This window comes from Bombina bombina, chromosome 4 (genome assembly GCF_027579735.1).
Source record: "Bombina bombina isolate aBomBom1 chromosome 4, aBomBom1.pri, whole genome shotgun sequence".
Taxonomy (NCBI): domain Eukaryota; kingdom Metazoa; phylum Chordata; class Amphibia; order Anura; family Bombinatoridae; genus Bombina; species Bombina bombina.
Genome location: NC_069502.1, coordinates 593,402,260 through 593,420,705, shown reverse-complemented (window position 1 = coordinate 593,420,705; position 18,446 = coordinate 593,402,260). Strand labels below are relative to the sequence as shown.

Here is an 18,446-nt window from a genome sequence, read left to right as displayed (position 1 = left end):
TATAATATTGCAAAATATTAAACTGCTACCAGTGACTTCCTTCATAATGCCACAGACTGGGAGAACACTTGTATAGATGTAGTGGGGTGCAGTGATATGTGTGGCTTTGTAGTTGAAAGTTTGATTTTTAATTTGTCCCTGGTGGCTAATGCAAGACAGTGAAAGAATTAACAAAGTTGCAAGGGAAGAACTATGGCTGAGGTAGTAAGCCTGGCAGAGATATTTAGAGAATGCTTTGAGAGGTGTTGCTTTAGTGGAGTGACCATAATAAGATAATTTTAGTTATATCTTAAATGGACAGATGTTGGTATTGTTCCATAAATTGAATAAGCAGATTTTGTGAGATAGTTAATGTGGGTGGTACAGGAGTGAACAGGGTCAAGTATTGCCCCAAGGCAGTGAACAGAGCAAAACAAAAATCACTTACATTGTATCAGATAATTTAGCACAGAGCTTTCCAAACTGTGTGTCGGGACACACTAGTGTGTCGGCAGCAGTGTGTAGGTGTGTCCCTGCTTCAGCACAAATTTTTTTTAAATTTATTTTTTTTTTACATTTTTTTTTGTTTCTGACTTTCTGCCTGCCTGCTTTGCATATCACATGGTTGACACGTGATTGATACCTAGGGGGTCACAGATCATCTTAACCTATTGGCGCAGATCAGTGGGAACTGAAACTATTCCCATTGGCAGCACATTGGCTCCTGACTGCACGTGTAGTCTCCTTAATTGGCTCGTGACTGCATGTGTAGTCTCCTAAATCGGCTCGTGACTGCATGTGTAGTCAGTGAGTGGGACAGCAGTGTGTTTGCAGCGCGGGCAGTAGTCAATCGGACTCACCGAGCTCTGAGGGCGGCAGCTTAAACGCTGAGCTGAAGTCAGAGGGGTTTTTTTTTTTTGCAAATAGCTCCCAGTAGTGCATTGCTGCTCCTGCTCTTGATATATGGATAGGAAGTGGAAGCTTAAAAATGCTTGATGATGGAATGCGAGTGTCTTTATCTAATATTCTACCAAATATTCAGAGACTGTGTTCATCCCATCAACCTCATACATCCCATTAAAATAGTAAGTAGCTATTGGTGGTGTTAAACTTTCGTTATTATATAATTTATGTATGTGTCCATATCTCTTAAAACAAGTTAGTTTAACCTCCTGTTTGCCAGTACAACTGAATTACTGTGTCGCGAAATGATGTAGGTCTAAAAAGTGTGTCACCAACATGAAAAGTTTGGAAAGCTCTGATTTAGCAACTTAACTCCTCACTTAAAATGTGTTGGATTAGTGTAGAAACATACTTGGTCAATATTTTACATTTGGTTTTGTAACTTGTTGGGAATCATTGTATGCACTGGTAGTGAAATATGGCTGAAATGCAATATAACATTATGGGAATAAGTTGAGACATTTGAGATGGAGATTGGAAAGATGAGTTTTCGGAAGGCTTCCTTTTGAGGCTAAAAGTTTTAAAGGGATAGGAAAGCCAAAATTAAACTTGCATGATTCAGATAGAGCATTTAATTTTAAGACACACATATTTGAACTATTTATGAACTTTTTTTGTAGTTTGTATCTGTTTGGAGGAGATAGCAGGAGGAGATAGCAGGGAATGGATTTCTTTCCACAATCCATTTCTTTCAAGAATAAAATAGGTGGAAGGAATGTCAACTAACTTAACATGGCACACTCTGACTTTGAACCAGTCACCACAGCTTCATCACAATGGTTTTAGCCCACTTAACGTTTTGGCTGACTGGTGTATATGATCAGGGAGGACAATATGGAAGAAAATGGCAGATAGCAAGCAAACTGGGAATCCTATGTGAGCAGGCAAAAAGCATATTTGTCTTTGGATTTTCCCATTACCTTTGGCTTTAAAGACATGAAACATGGGTTACATAGTGCAACAAGTAGATATCTTTTATATGATGTTTTATTATGCAAATATATGATCTTTCTATAGCTCTCAGTAACAATACTGTTCCCAGAATGCAGACTGCTCAGTGAGCAATATGAAGTGAAATCAAGCAAATTGTAAAACACTTATCTTACATGAGCGGTATATCTCTTCTTCATTCCATATCCCCGTCTTTTAAATGCTTTTATACCCACATTTCATGAATATCTTTTTTCTTTTTTTTCTTTATTAATGGACTTTTAGAGTATTTCAATGCCTCTCTTCCATCTTCTATATTCTTCTCATGTAAATGCAATTTTTACATCATTTAATTTTTTGTTTTAAAATGCTTTCTTTCTCCAACATAGGTGTGTCCGGTCCACGGCGTCATCCTTACTTGTGGGATATTCTCTTCCCCAACAGGAAATGGCAAAGAGCCCAGCAAAGCTGGTCACATGATCCCTCCTAGGCTCCGCCTACCCCAGTCATTCTCTTTGCCGTTGTACAGGCAACATCTCCACGGAGATGGCTTAGAGTTTTTTAGTGTTTAACTGTAGTTTTTATTATTCAATCAAGAGTTTGTTATTTTAAAATAGTGCTGGTATGTACTATTTACTCAGAAACAGAAAAGAGATGAAGATTTCTGTTTGTATGAGGAAAATGATTTTAGCACCGTAACTAAAATCCATGGCTGTTCCACACAGGACTGTTGAGAGAAATTAACTTCAGTTGGGGGAACAGTGTGCAGTCTCTTACTGCTTGAGGTATGACACATTCTAACAAGACGATGTAATGCTGGAAGCTGTCATTTTCCCTATGGGATCCGGTAAGCCATGTTTATTAAGATAGTAAATAAGGGCTTCATAAGGGCTTATTAAGACTGTAGACTTTTTCTGGGCTAAATCGATTCATTATTAACACATATTTAGCCTTGAGGAATCATTTATTCTGGGTATTTTGATATGATTATATCGGCAGGCACTGTTTTAGACACCTTATTCTTTAGGGGCTTTCCCTAATCATAGTCAGAGCCTCATTTTCGCGCCGGTATGGCGCACTTGTTTTTGAGGACAGCATGGCATGCAGCTGCATGTGTGTGGAGCTCTGATACATAGAAAAGTCTTTCTGAAGGCATCATTTGGTATCGTATTCCCCTTTGGGCTTGGTTGGGTCTCAGCAAAGCAGATTCCAGGGACTGTAAAGGGGTTAAATATAAAAACGGCTCCGGTTCCGTTATTTTAAGGGTTAAAGCTTCCAAATTTGGTGTGCAATACTTTTAAGGCTTTAAGACACTGTGGTGAAATTTTGGTGAATTTTGAACAATTCCTTCATACTTTTTCGCAATTGCAGTAATAAAGTGTGTTTAGTTTAAAATTTAAAGTGACAGTAACGGTTTTATTTTAAAACGTTTTTTGTGCTTTGTTATCAAGTTTATGCCTGTTTAACATGTCTGAACTACCAGATAGATTGTGTTCTGACTGTGGGGAAACCAAGGTTCCTTCTCATTTAACTATATGTATTTTATGTCATAAAAAAAAAAAAATTTTAGTAAAAATGATGCCCAAGATGATTCCTCAAGTGAGGGGAGTAAGCATGGTACTGCATCATCCCCTCCTTCGTCTACACCAGTCTTGCCCATACAGGAGGCCCCTAGTACATCTAGTGCGCCAATACTCCTTACTATGCAACATTTAACGGCTGTAATGGATAATTCTATCAAAAACATTTTAGCCAATATGCCCACTTATCAGCGAAAGCGCGACTGCTCTGTTTTAGAAAATTCTGTAGAGCATGAGAACGCTGATGATATGGTTTCCGAAGGGCCCCTACACCAGTCTGAGGGGGCCAGGGAGGTTTTGTCTGAGGGAGAAATTTCAGATTCAGGAAACATTTCTCAACAAGCTGAACCTGATGTGATTACTTTTAAATTTAAGTTGGAACATCTCCGCGCTCTGCTTAAGGAGGTGTTATCCAATTTGGATGATTGTGATTATCTGGTCATTCCAGAACCACTATGTAAAATGGAAAAGTTCTTAGAGGCCCCGGGGCCCCCCGAAGCTTTTCCTATATCCAAGCGGGTGGCGTACATTGTTAGTAAAGAATGGGACAGGCCCGGTATACCTTTAGTACCTCCCCCCATATTTATAAAATTGTTTTCCTATAGTCGACCCCAGAAAGGACTGATGGCAGACAGTCCCCAAGGTCGAGGGGGCGGTTTCTACTCTACACAAGCGCGCCACTATACCCATAGAAGATAGTTGTGCTTTCCAAGATCCTATGGATAAAAAATTAGAAGGTCTGCTAAAGATGTTTTGTTCAGCAAGGTTCCCTTCTACAACCAATTGCATGCATTGTCCCTGTCACTGCAGCCGCGTGTTTCTAGTTTGATGAGCTAGGAAAGGCGATTATTAGTAATTCTTCTTCTTATGAGGAGATTATGGACAGAATTCGTGCTCTTAAATTGGCTAATTCTTTCACCCTAGACGCCACCTTGCAATTGGCTAGGTTAGCGGCGAAGGAAAAAATGGGTTTGCTATTGTGGCGCAGAGCGCTTTGGTTAAAATCTTGGGCAGCGGATGCGTCTTCCAAGAACAAATTGCTTGACATTCCTTTCAAGGGGAAAACACTCTTTGGCCCTGACTTGAAAGAGATTATCTCTGATATCACTGGGGGCAAGGGCCACGCCCTTCCTCAGGATAGGTCTTTTCAAGACCAAAAATAAACCTAAGTTTCGTCCCTTTCGCAGAAACGGATCAGCCCCAAGGGCTACGTCCTCTAAGCAGGAAGGTAATACTTCTCAAGCCAATCCAGCCTGGAGACCTATGCAAGGCTGGAACAAAGGAAAGCAGGCCAGGAAACCTGCCACTGCTACCAAGACAGCATGAAATGCGGGCCCCCGATCCGGGACCGGATCTGGTGGGGGGCAGACTCTCTCTCTTCGCTCAGGCTTGGGCAAGAGATGTTCTGGATCCTTGGGCGCTAGAAATAGTCTCCCAAGGTTATTCTCTGGAGTTCAAGGGGCTTCCTCCAAGGGGGAGGTTCCACAGGTCTCAGTTGTCTTCAGACCACATAAGAAGACAGGCATTCTTACATTGGGTAGAAGACCTGCTAAAAATGGGAGTGATTCATCCTGTTCCATTAGGAGAACAAGGGATGGGGTTCTACTCCAATCTGTTCATAGTTCCCAAAAAAGAGGGAACGTTCAGACCAATCTTAGATCTCAAGATCTTGAACAAGTTTCTCAAGGTTCCATCGTTCAAGATGGAAACCATTCGAACACTTCTTCCTTCCATCCAGGAAGGTCAATTCATGACCAAGGTGGATTTCAAGGATGCGTATCTACATATTCCTATCCACAAGGAACATCATCGGTTCCTAAGGTTTGCATTCCTGGACAAGCATTTCCAGTTCGTGGCGTTTTCTTTCGGATTAGCCACTGCTCCTAGGATTTTCTCATAGGTACTAGGGTCCCTTCTGGCGGTGCTAAGACCAAGGGGCATTGCTGTAGTACCTTACTTGGACGACATTCTGATTTGAGCGTCGTCCCTTCCTCAAGTAAAGGCTCACACGGACATTGTCCTGGCCTTTCTCAGATCTCACGGATGGAAAGTGAACGTGGAAAAGAGTTCTCTATCTCCGTCAACGAGGGTTCCCTTCTTGGGAACTATAATAGACTCCTTAGAAATGAGGATTTTTCTGACAGAAGCCAGGAAAACAAAACTTCTAGACTCTTGTCGGATACTTCATTCCGTTCCTCTTCCTTCCATAGCGCAGTGCATGGAAGTGATAGGTTTGATGGTAGCGGCAATGGACATAGTTCCTTTTGTGCGCATTCATCTAAGACCATTACAACTGTTCATGCTCAGTCAGTGGAATGGGGACTATTCAGACTTGTCTCCGAAGATACAAGTAAATCAGAGGACCAGAGACTCATTCCGTTGGTGGCTGTCCCTGGACAACCTGTCACAAGGGATGACCTTCCGCAGACCAGAGTGGGTCATTGTCACGACCGACGCCAGTCTGATGGGCTGGGGCGCGGTCTGGGGATCCCTGAAAGCTCAGGGTCTTTGGTCTCGGGTAGAATCTCTTCTACCGATAAATATTCTGGAACTGAGAGCGATATTCAATGCTCTCAAAGCTTGGCCTCAGCTAGCGAGGGCCAAGTTCATACATCAACCATCAGGGGGGAACAAGGAGTTCCCTAGCGATGGAAGAAGTGACCAAAATCATTCTATGGGCGGAGTCTCACTCCTGCCACCTGTCTGCTATCCACATCCCAGGAGTGGAAAATTGGGAAGCGGATTTTCTGAGTCGTCAGACATTGCATCCGGGGGAGTGGGAACTCCATCCGGAAATCTTTGCCCAAGTCACTCAACCGTGGGGCATTCCAGACATGGATCTGATGGCCTCTCGTCAGAACTTCAGAGTTCCTTACTACGGGTACAGATCCAGGGATCCCAAGGCGGCTCTAGTGGATGCACTAGTAGCACCTTGGACCTTCAAACTAGCTTATGTGTTCCCGCCGTTTCCTCTCATCCCCAGGCTGGTAGCCAGGATCAATCAGGAGAGGGCGTCGGTGATTTTGATAGCTCCTGCGTGGCCACGCAGGACTTGGTATGCAGATCTGGTGAATATGTCATCGGCTCCACCATGGAAGCTACCTTTGAGACGAGACCTTCTTGTTCTAGGTCCGTTCGACCCACTCCAGCTGACTGCTTGGAGATTGAACGCTTGATCTTATCAAAGCGAGGGTTCTCAGATTCTGTTATTAATACTCTTGTTCAGGCCTGAAAGCCTGTAACCAGAAAAATTACCACATAATTTGGTATATCTGTTGGTGTGAATCTGCAGGATTCCCTTGGGACAAGGTTAAGATTCCTAAGAGTCTATTCTTCCTTCGAGAAGGATTGGAAAAAGGATTATCTGCAAGTTCCTTGATGGGACAGATTTCTGCCTTGTCTGTGTTACTTCACAAAAAGCTGGCAGCTGTGCCAGATGTTCTAGCCTTTGTTCAGGCTCTGGTTAGAATCAAGCCTGTTTACAAAATTTTGACTCCTCCTTGGAGTCTCAACCTAGTTCTTTCAGTTCTTCAGGGGGTTCCGTTTGAACCCTTACATTCCGTTGATATTAAGTTATTATCTTGGAAAGTTTTGTTTTTGGTTGCAATTTCTTCTGCTAGAAGAGTTTCAGAATTATCTGCTCTGCAGTGTTCTTCTCCTTATCTGGTGTTCCATGCAGATAAGGTGGTTTTGAGTACTAAACCTGGTTTTCTTCCAAAAGTTGTTTCTAACAAAAACATTAACCAGGAGATAGTTGTGCCTTCTTTGTGTCCTAATCCAGTTTCAAAGAAGGAACGTTTGTTGCACAACTTGGATGTAGTTCGTGCTCTCAAATTTTACTTAGCAGCTACTAAGGATTTCAGACAAACTTTGTCTTTGTTTGTTGTTTATTCTGGTAAACGGAGAGGTCAAAAAGCAACTTCTACCTCTCTCTCCTTTTGGATTAAAAGCATTATCCGATTGGCTTATGAGACTGCCGGACGGCAGCCTCCTGAAAGAATCACAGCTCACTCCACTAGGGCTGTGGCTTCCACATGGGCCTTCAAGAACGAGGCTTCTGTTGATCAGATATGTAAGGCAGCGACTTGGTCTTCACTGCACACTTTTTCTAAATTTTACAAATTTGATACTTTTGCTTCTTCTGAGGCTATTTTTGGGAGAAAGGTTTTGCAAGCCGTGGTGCCTTCCATTTAGGTGACCTGATTTGCTCCCTCCCTTCATCCGTGTCCTAAAGCTTTGGTATTGGTTCCCACAAGTAAGGATGACGCCGTGGACCGGACACACCTATGTTGGAGAAAACAGAATTTATGTTTACCTGATAAATTACTTTCTCCAACGGTGTGTCCGGTCCACGGCCCGCCCTGGTTTTTTTAATCAGGTCTGATAATTTATTTTCTTTAACTACAGTCACCACGGTAACATATGGTTTCTCCTATGCAAATATTCCTCCTTAACGTCGGTCGAATGACTGGGGTAGGCGGAGCCTAGGAGGGATCATGTGACCAGCTTTGCTGGGCTCTTTGCCATTTCCTGTTGGGGAAGAGAATATCCCACAAGTAAGGATGACGCCGTGGACCGGACACACCGTTGGAGAAAGTAATTTATCAGGTAAACATAAATTCTGTTTTTTAAGAGTAATAACATCATGAAAATAATACAATTAACATGTTTACTTGTTTATCGACCTGGCTTCTACTTTAGTTTATCAACTGGCTTCTACTTTAATTTGACCACAAACAACATTATATTTAAAATGCACCACTGCTCTTTATTTAAGGGAAAATCCAAGTCACATTTTAGAAGTTTTTTTAGTTTATTGTGGCATGAAATAAATCATTCTATTTTCTAAAAAATACAAATAAAATAAAAATGAAATAAAAACACATTTTCTTATATGCTTTCACAATTAACCATTAAACTTAAAGGGACACTAAACCCAAAATGTTTCTGTCATGATTCAGTTAGAGAATACAATTTTAAACAACATTCCAATTTACTTCTATTATCTAATTTGCTTCATTCTCTAGATATCCTTTGTTGAATATATAGTAATGCACATGGGTGAGCCAATCGCACAAAGCATATATGTGCAGCAACCAATCAGCAGCTACTGATTCTATCTAGATATGCTTTTCAGCAAAGGATATCAAGAGAATGAAGCAAATGAGATAATAGAAGTAAATTAGAAAGTTGCTTAAAATTACATGCTCTTTCTGAATCATGAAAGAAAAAATTTGGGTTTTTTTTTTTAAATTATATGCACAATTAATACAGAGAAGGTGTCTAATGTATGTTTTTGGTCTCTCTTTTGCTCTTCATTGTTCCCTTTTCATTCCACCTCCTTATTTTTTGTTTAACCCCTTAATGACCACAGCACTTTTCCATTTTCTGTCCGTTTGGGACCAAGGCTATTTCTGCGGTGTTTGTGTTTAGCTGTAATTTTCCTCTTACTCATTTACTGTACCCACACATATTATATACCGTTTTTCTCGCCATTAAATGGACTTTCTAAAGATACCATTATTTTCATCATATCTTATAATTTACTATAAAAAAATATATAAAATATGAGGAAAAAAATGAAAAAAACACACTTTTTCTAACTTTGACCCCCAAAATCTGTTACACATCTACAACCACCAAAAAACACCCGTGCTAAATAGTTTCTACATTTTGTCCTGAGTTTAGAAATACCCAATGTTTACATGTTCTTTGCTTTTTTTGTAAGTTATAGGGCAATAAGTACAAGTAGCACTTTGCTATTTCCAAACCATTATTTTTCAAAATTAGCGCTAGTTACATTAGAACACTAATATCTTTCAGGAATCTCTGAATATCCATTGACATGTATATTTTTTTTTTAGTAGACATCCCAAAGTATTCATCTAGGCCCATTTTGGTATATTTCATGCTACCATTTCACTGCCAAATGCGATTAAATACAAAAAATTGTTCACTTTTTTACTAATTTTTTCACAAACTTTTGGTTTCTCACTGAAATTATTTACAAACAGCTTCTGCAATTATGGCACAAATGGTTGTAAATTCTTCTCTGGGATCCCCTTTGTTCAGAAATAGCAGACATATATGGCTTTGGTGTTGCTTTTTAGTAATTAGAAGGCTGCTAAATGCCACTGCGCACTACACGTGTATTATGGCCAGCAGTGAAGGGGTTAATTATGGAGCATGTAGGGAACTTTTAGGGATAATTTTAGCTTTAGTGTAGTGTAGTAGACAACCCCAAGTATTGATCTAGGCCCATTTTGGTATATTTCATGCCACCATTTCACTGCCAAATGCGATTAAATACAAAAAATTGTTCACTTTTTTACTAATTTTTTCACAAACTTTTGGTTTCTCACTGAAATTATTTACAAACAGCTTCTGCAATTATGGCACAAATGGTTGTAAATGCTTCTCTGGGATCCCCTTTGTTCAGAAATAGCAGACATATATGGCTTTGGCGTTGCTTTTTGGTAATTAGAAGGCCGCTAAATGCCGCTGCGCATCACACGAGTATTATGGCTAGCAGTGAAGGGGTTAATTAGGTAGCTTGTAGGGAGTTTGCAGGGTTAATTTTAGCTTTAGTGTAGAGATCAGCCTCCCACCTGACACATCACACCCCCTGATCCCTCCCAAACAGCTCTCTTCCATCCCCAAACCCACAATTGTCCCCGCCATCTTAAGTACTGGCAGAAAGTCTGCCAGTACTAAAATCAAAGCTATCTTTTATTTTTTTTTAATTTTTTTTGAGCATATTTACATATGCTGCTATGTAGGATCCCCCCTTAGCCCCCAACCTCCCTGATCCCCCCCCCCAAACAGCTCTCTAACCCCCCCCCCTGCCTTATTGAGCGCCATATTGGGTACTGGCAGCTGTCTGCCAGTACCCAGTTTCAAATTAAAAACGTTTTGGTTAATTTTTATTTAAAAAAAAAAACTATTTTCTGTAGTGTAGCTGCCCCCCCACAACCCCCAACCCCCAACCCTCTCCCAGATTACTAATTTTATTTATATATCCCACTGAGTCTCTCCCACTTATATCTCCTCCATGTTCCATAGTGTAGGGTTCCCACCCGCACACGCGCGCACCCACCCTCGTGCACGCGTGCGCGCTCGCTCCCGTGCACGCGCGCGCATTCTGGCACGCACCCCACACGCGATCCTGCCCCCCTCCTCCATTGATTGCCTCCCACCAACCAACGAATACTGCGATCAGTGGCCGATGCAGAGAGGGCCACAGAGTGGCTCTCTCTGCATCGGACTGCTCAAAACTGTTATTGCAGGATGCCTCAATATCGAGGCATCACTGCAATAACATGAAAGCGGCTGGAAGCGATCAGGATCGCTTCCAGGGCTTTCAAAGACCAACAACGTACGGGGTACGTCCTTGGTCATTAACTGCATTTTTTTGCAGGACGTACCCCATACGTCGTTGGTCGTTAAGGGGTTAAAAGGAACGTAAACCTAACAAAATTATTTTAATTTTTAAAAATGCCATTTGTACTCGATATATGCTGTGCATATATCATGCTTTACTATAGGAGATTATAGTTTTAGTTTCAGCCAAAAACAGATTTTCCCCATTGTGCTTTTGAATAGATCAGTGGTTTTCAAACCTGTCCCCAGGCCTCCCTAACAGGCCACATTTTGAGGATATCTGAACTGGTGCACAGGTGAAATAATCAGCTGATTAGTAACCATGGTCTTATCTTATATCTTCTACAGGTATTTCAGGAGCACTGCATTAGATGTAAAGTGTAGAACATAAGTCTCTTATCGATATTTACTTTGTGATATTTTTTAATGCAGCACAGGAATGATATTCCATCTATACATTATGATCTGAATATCCTATGCATACTAGATAGTCCGCTTATTATTAAATCAGTCTGCGTGCTATTCCTTAGTATTACCAATACTTTATATTACAACTATAGACGGGATCTATTAAAACACATAGACCCTTCATATCACCATATACCCAAATAACATAGACATATAAATTACGGCTAAGTCATTGATTTAACTTTCATTACTTTCAATGTGGTAGTACCCATCTACTATATGTGAAAATATACCTATTGTCATATATACAGTTACATACCTTACCTACATGGTTACATCTCTTTGGAATATATAATCCCTATTCTCTGGTACCTACATTCCCTCATATAAAAAGGGATGGGTTAAGATCAATTATATTATATTAGTATTTAGAGATTACTTTTCAAAAGACAATATCACCTGGGGATTGGTTTACCATATACTAGTATATAAAGGTATAGTACCACCACATAATCTTACATAAGGGTTGCCGATTAATTTAAGTTTATAGGAAGGTCCAATAATTGTTGGACTCGTTCATGCCCTTAGGCATGATACAATTCAATCTAAATATCCATTTAGTTTTCTGCTGCAGCAATTGGGTTTCCATATTACCCCCTCTGATGCCTGATTTGATTTTCTCCAAACCCCAGCATTTCAGTGCCTGTGTATCTCCTTTGTGTTTATGCAAAAAGTGTCTTGCAACACTAGTTATGTTCTTCTTTTTATCCAAATCTGACTTTGCATTCCTAATATTACTTAGGTGTTCAGTCATTCTCTTCCCCAAGGATCTCATTGTCATGCCAACATAAAACATATTACAGCTGCCGAAATACAGTATACTACATTATTACTTTTGCAGTTAATATACTCCTTAATAGACCATTGGTTGTTAAATCTATCTTTCATTGCAGTTTTTTTAACCATATGATGGCAGACCTGACAATTCCCACATTTCACAGATCCCTGAAAAATTGTCAAAATGGCTGCGTGTCAGATACTCATTCAAAAGGTTTCACTTTCATTTTTACTGCCTGCCCCTCCCTTCTCACACTTGGGAGATCTGTTCCACTCTAAAAATGATCTATTCACTGAGCTTCTTGAAACTTAGTAAGGGCTTGAATCTGTGTACGTAGAATTGCAGGGGAACAATAGAATTGAAGGGAAAGTAAGTCAAAACTTTTGCGATTCCGAACATGCAATGTTAAACAACTTTCCAATGTAATATGAATACAAAATACAATGGCGCTTACCAGCTTCACAGTGAAAACAAGGCAGCATTTCTTTGGAGAATTCACATTGGAGATAATTAACACTAGTTCTTCAGTTAGGGTGCCCAGAAGACAGCATTCTCGTCACCACGCTAATGCAGAGAGGAAATACAAAGTAATGTCTGCGGCATCACCTGACCACCAAAGTACGATATGGATACAAAATTGCAGATAAAAGGTCATTTATTATTAAGAGTGTGCAGTATAAAAATACAAAGCCAACGGCTTAGAGTACATGAAAGAAGCTTCCAGGAAAATCGGAAACAGACACGTTTTGTGCGGGTCCACCGCACTTGTTCACTGCCTTTTTCCAATGTACTTGTATTATGTAATTTGCTTCTTTTTATTTTTATCCTTTGTTCAAACGCGTACCTAGGTAGATAGGCTCAGGAGCAGCTATATACTACAAGCTGCTGATTGGTGGCTTCACATATGTGCCTCTTCTCATTTGCTCAATGTGCTCAGTTAGCCCAAAGTAGTGCATCGCTGCTCCTTCAGCAGAGGATACCAAGAGAATAAAGTAAATTTGATAATAGAAGTACAACGGAAAGTTGTTTAAAATGTTGTATGCGCTATCTGATTCATAAAAAAAAAAAAAAAAAAAAAGGGTTTATGTCCCTTTAAGGTCTATTTGTTAACTTGTTTGTTCATTTTATAACATTTGCATGTTATTTCAGTTGTTTGCAGACACAAATTCAGTTTTGAGAACTACAAAAACAAGAATATGCGATAATATCTTCTAGATAGAAAAAACGCCCAAATAAATCTGACACAAACCTCTGGGAGAGCATAACATTGTGAATGGATTATTAGAATTATTTAACCAAAGAAATGTAAACATTACCGCAATGAATATACAGCCTCATGCTACATATATGAAAAACTAGCCTTTGGATTATAATGTATCTTAAATAGAAACTATCTTTAGATAGATGTTTACTCAAAAAGCATTTTATTAAAAAAAAAGATTTACAAAAAAAATCTGATTTAAATTAAAAAAAATATATATATTATTATTTAAAAAAAAAAAAAAAAAACAGTTATTTTTATCCACCCTTGCATATCTTGATTGCTCGTTAAAGGGACACTGTACCCAATTTTTTTCTTTTATGATTCAGATAGAGCATGACATTTTAAGCAACTTTCTAATTTACTCCTATTATCAAATTTTCTTCATTCTCTTGGTATCTTTATTTGAAATGCAAGAAAGTAAGTTTAGATGCTGGCCCATTTTTGGTGATCAACCTGGGTTGTTCTTGCTGATTGGTGGATAAATTCATCCACCAATAAAAAAGTGCTGTCCAGAGTTCTGAATAAAAAGAAAAAAAGCTTAGATGTCTTATTTTTAAAATAAAGATAGCAAGAGAGCAAAGAAAATTTGATAATAGGAATAAATTAGAAAGTGGCTTAAAATTGGATGCTCTATCTGAATCATGAAAGAAAAAATTTGGGTTCAGTGTCCCTTTAAGTTTCCCCCTTTAGTGTAAATTTTTGTCCATGCTTAGTTTCCATGTTAAACACATTTTTTAATAAAAACAAATTGTTTATATCACATTTAAAGGGACAGTCTACTCCTGAGTTTTTATTTTTTTAAAATATAGATAATCCCTTTTATTACCCATTCCCCAGTTTTGCATAACCAACATGGTTATATTAGTACACTTTTTACCTATGTGATTACCTTGTATCTAAGCCTCTGTAAACTGCCCCCTTTTTTCAGTTCTTTTAACAGACTTGCATTTTAGGAAATCTGTGCCCTCTCATAAGTAGCTCCACGAGTGTGAGTCTTCAAGTGCTTAGAAATTAGCATATGAGCCTACCTAGGTTTAGCCTTCAACTAAGAATAACAAAAGAACAAAGAAAATTTGATGATAAAAGTAAATTGGAACATTTTGTTTAAAATTGTATACCTTATCTGAATCATGAAAGTTTTATTTTGACTAGACCTTCCTTTTAAATCTATTACACTTTTTACCTTTATTTCATTGCTAAAAGAAGAAAAAAGACTATGTAACCAGAGCATTTCATTCACAATTATCCTATATCCCTTTAGTCCAACAGGCCATCATTTAAATAGCCTTCTGCTACAGCTGAAATTAAAATGCCCAGCAAGTATAATTGTTGTTAATTATTGGTTTTAGTATTATTATCATCATCATTCTTTGTAATGCACCAGGTTGATCCCCTTAGTATGGTTGACCCTACTTAGTATGAGAAATTATTGTATACTGTACTGAAGGGAGTGCGTCCGCCATTTTGAGGAGCCATGCGGTAGACCTGGCCGTGACAGGGGGAGTCTCTGCAATGCCGGTAGTCGCATGAGATACAAGACTCAGAGGGATAACCCCTAATGAACTAGTGAGTATCCGGTTAAGCGCTTAGGGAGTTTGTATAGGCCCATGCATCAGACTGCTATATACACACAGGCCTCCCTGATGTGGAACTCCTAAGGGATCACATGCAGTCCTAACACGGACATATAAACAGGGGGTGCCCGCTCACAACAAGAGAGCTACAAAGGCGTCATTGGGGATATAAAAGGCTAATAATACAATATCACCACAGTGCAGCAACATAACTGCTTATATAAAAGCTGTGAGCCCGCTATTAAAAACAAGAATACAGATGTACTAATAACACAGTTTGTCTACTGACACCTCCTATGAAACATTAGGTGACTATACATCTATAAACAAGTGGAATCCATCTTTATATCCCTAGACATAGCTCCAAAATCAACTAAGGGATCATACACCTTTAACTGGGAGACAGGCAATATTAGTGCGGCACTGCACTACCATACACCTAAAGAAATGTCTTCTAGAAAACTGCATAAATCTGCCCAAGGGGGTACAACATCTGTTGCTAGCCTCTTCTTTAAACCCGCAAGAAGGGACAAATCAGCTGACGCCCAGATAGCTGTACAGGAGGATGACACAGATTCAGATTCCAATTCCAACTCCCCTAAAGATGATCTAACTCCATATATCAAAGCAAGATATATCAGCCAACTTCAACAAACTTTGGGAGAAGATGGATGCAATGCAACACATAGTGACCAGTAGTCTAGCAGACATTAGGCAAGATATTCAAGATCTAGGTAATTGTTTTTCCACCTTAGAGGATAATGAAAATTCAGTTCTGGAGGAGGTTACCTCATTGTCCCAACAGGTGACCTCACACCAGCAAGAGATAGAATTAATCCAAGATAGGATGGAAGATTTTGAAAATCGGAGTCACAGATGCAACATTATATTAAAAGGAATCCCTGAGACTATAACACCAAGTGAGTTGGAAACATACTTAACACAGCTCTTTCAGGCTATTACAGGACAAACAGAAGAAGACAACTTCCAGATGGAGAGAGCACACAGGTCCTTGAGAGTGAGACCCAAAGGTGGAGCCCCGCGAAAGGATATCATAGTCTGAATGTTTCACTTTCAAGAAAAGGAAACTATCCTCGCTGCTGCCAGGAAAAATCCGACCTTCAAATTCAAGGGATCAGTAGTCCAGTTTTATCAGGATCTCTGTGTGAGGACCCTTCAGAGGAGAAGCGCTATGCCTCCACTCGCACTGCTATTGAGGAAAAATCAAATCAACTATAGATGGGGATTCCCATTTGCACTTAATATCCTCCACAATGTAATTACACTTACTATAAAAAAAGCTCAAGACATCCCGGATATCTGCAACCACTTGGGACTGGAATCTCCCCAACTACCTCCCAATCTTTCTGAGAAAGGAGGAGAAAATACAAAATCATGCAACTTCCTACAGAAACAGAACTGGACGAAGGTATCCAAGAAGAAACAAAAGACCTGAAACTTCACTTGGCTCACCATATGGGCGAAATGCCTGTGCTCTTTACACCTCCTGGGACGACGAGTTTCAGATAAGTATAGAATTATTTTTGTTTGTATGACTGTTGAAAAGGTTAGAATATTGTACCTGGCTTTTCTGTTGACTAGCTGTGATGATCACGAAGCAGGCCATTCAGAGGACATGAGATTTGGAAGCTCTGCTGGAAGCTAGGCCATAATGGCTAATAATGAAGAGCAAAATGTGACTTTGAGTCTAGAACTGAGGTGGGAACTTTCAGACTTTAACTCCCGTGACAAGAAAAGGGAAGCAATGACCAAATGTCATATAGGACTCTTTTACACTGAAGTTAAAATGTAAATCCAATATTTCTTACTGTATCTCCCCACAAACCTACAACAGCAGCTAAACTAACCAACAAACGACATAGACATAACAATATTGCGAAAGCAATTAGGGAATCCTTAGCCATTTAGAATATTTTTGACTCCTGGGAGGCTAAATATGGACCAACACAGGACTATACATATTATTCATATGCACATAGATCATATTCTAGGTTGGATTATATCTTTGTTAGTCAGACACTGATTCCTAATGTTATTTCATCATCTATTCAACCATGCGTATGGTCTGATTATTCAAATGATGGGTATTAGAAATATACATAGATAGCGATCCTGGACGTTTGACCCGACAATACTTAAAACACGACCTGCCCACAAGAATATCTTCAAGGCCCTAAAAGAATACTGGTTATTAAATGAGGGTACAACTAGCAACTCCATTAACACATGGGAAGCTCACAAACCATATCTTAGGGGTTTACTAATAAAAGAAAAAACAATGACCAATAAAAAGACTAACAAAGCAATAGGCAAACTACAAATAGAGATAGGGGAATTAGAAAAACAACACAATCAATCACTATCCAAATCTACTTTTAAATTACTCCAAACAAAAAGACCAGCTCTAGCCAAAATCCTAGATTTCAACTCAATTAGGGCTATACAGACACTGACGGCCCATTACTACTTGTATTCTAACAAACCGGATAAATATTTAGCCCATAAATTGAGAGAGAGAAACATTTGCAGAATATTACAACACAATTTATGACGGTAAGAAAGTGGAACAAACTCCTCGCACACAGGAAATGTTCAAGAAATTCTTGGCTAACGCCAAACTTAATAAATTAAATCAACAAGACAATGAGGCATTAAATGCAGAAATAACGACAGGGGTATTTTATTAGCAATTAAAGATTTGAAACCGGGTAAAGCGACGGGACCGGATGGCTTTCCTGGAGAGTATTATAAAATATTTAAGGCAGAATTAGTACCCCATCTGCAGAAATTCTGCAATGATGTCATGCAGGGCAAAATGATACCAACAGATGTGTTGAACGCTAAAATTGTAGTGATTTCCAAGACAGGCAAAAACCAAGAGAAGTGACAGAGCTTTAGGCCGATATTTCTGATCAATCAGTACATTAAAATTCTTTCCAAGGTTTTAGCCAATCGGCTTAAAAAATGAAAAAATGTATCCCACTTTTGGTCCATGCGGGTCCGGTAGGTTTTTTTATCAGCTAAGGAAGCACCAGCTAGTTGGAAAAGGACTGTAGCTTTGGTGTATTATCTGACGGGAACCGGAACGTCTTCTCTGCTCCTATCTCTGGATGCAGAGAAGGTGTTTGATAGGGTGGACTCGACCTATATAACTGCAATCCTTTCAGAAATTGGATTTGGGGGGGCTTTTATGAAGGCAATAAAGGGAATATACTCTGCACCGACGTCAGTCATTAGAGCGGCAGGTTTCAAATCTAAAACCATTAGAATTTTAAATGGCACACGCCAGGTCTGCCCTTTATCACCGGTATTATTCGCCTTATGTATGGAACCTCTAGCTGCATGCATAAGAAATAATCCAGAAATTTCAGGGGTAAAAGTGAGAGACTCGGAATATAAGCTTTCACTCTTTGCGATGACGTCCTACTGACCCTGACTAGACCCTTAATCTCCTTACCCAATCTATACCAGATCTTGCACGACTTCTCACTTATATTAGGCTACAAGAT

General features: G+C 39.5%; 1 protein-coding gene across 1 annotated transcript in view; it reads left to right on the top strand.

Moving 5' to 3' along the window:
- ASCC3 (activating signal cointegrator 1 complex subunit 3) overlaps positions 1–18,446 on the top strand; it is a 1,409,126-nt gene that overhangs the window by 69,634 nt on the left and 1,321,046 nt on the right. The gene's annotated exons all lie outside the window — the stretch shown is intronic.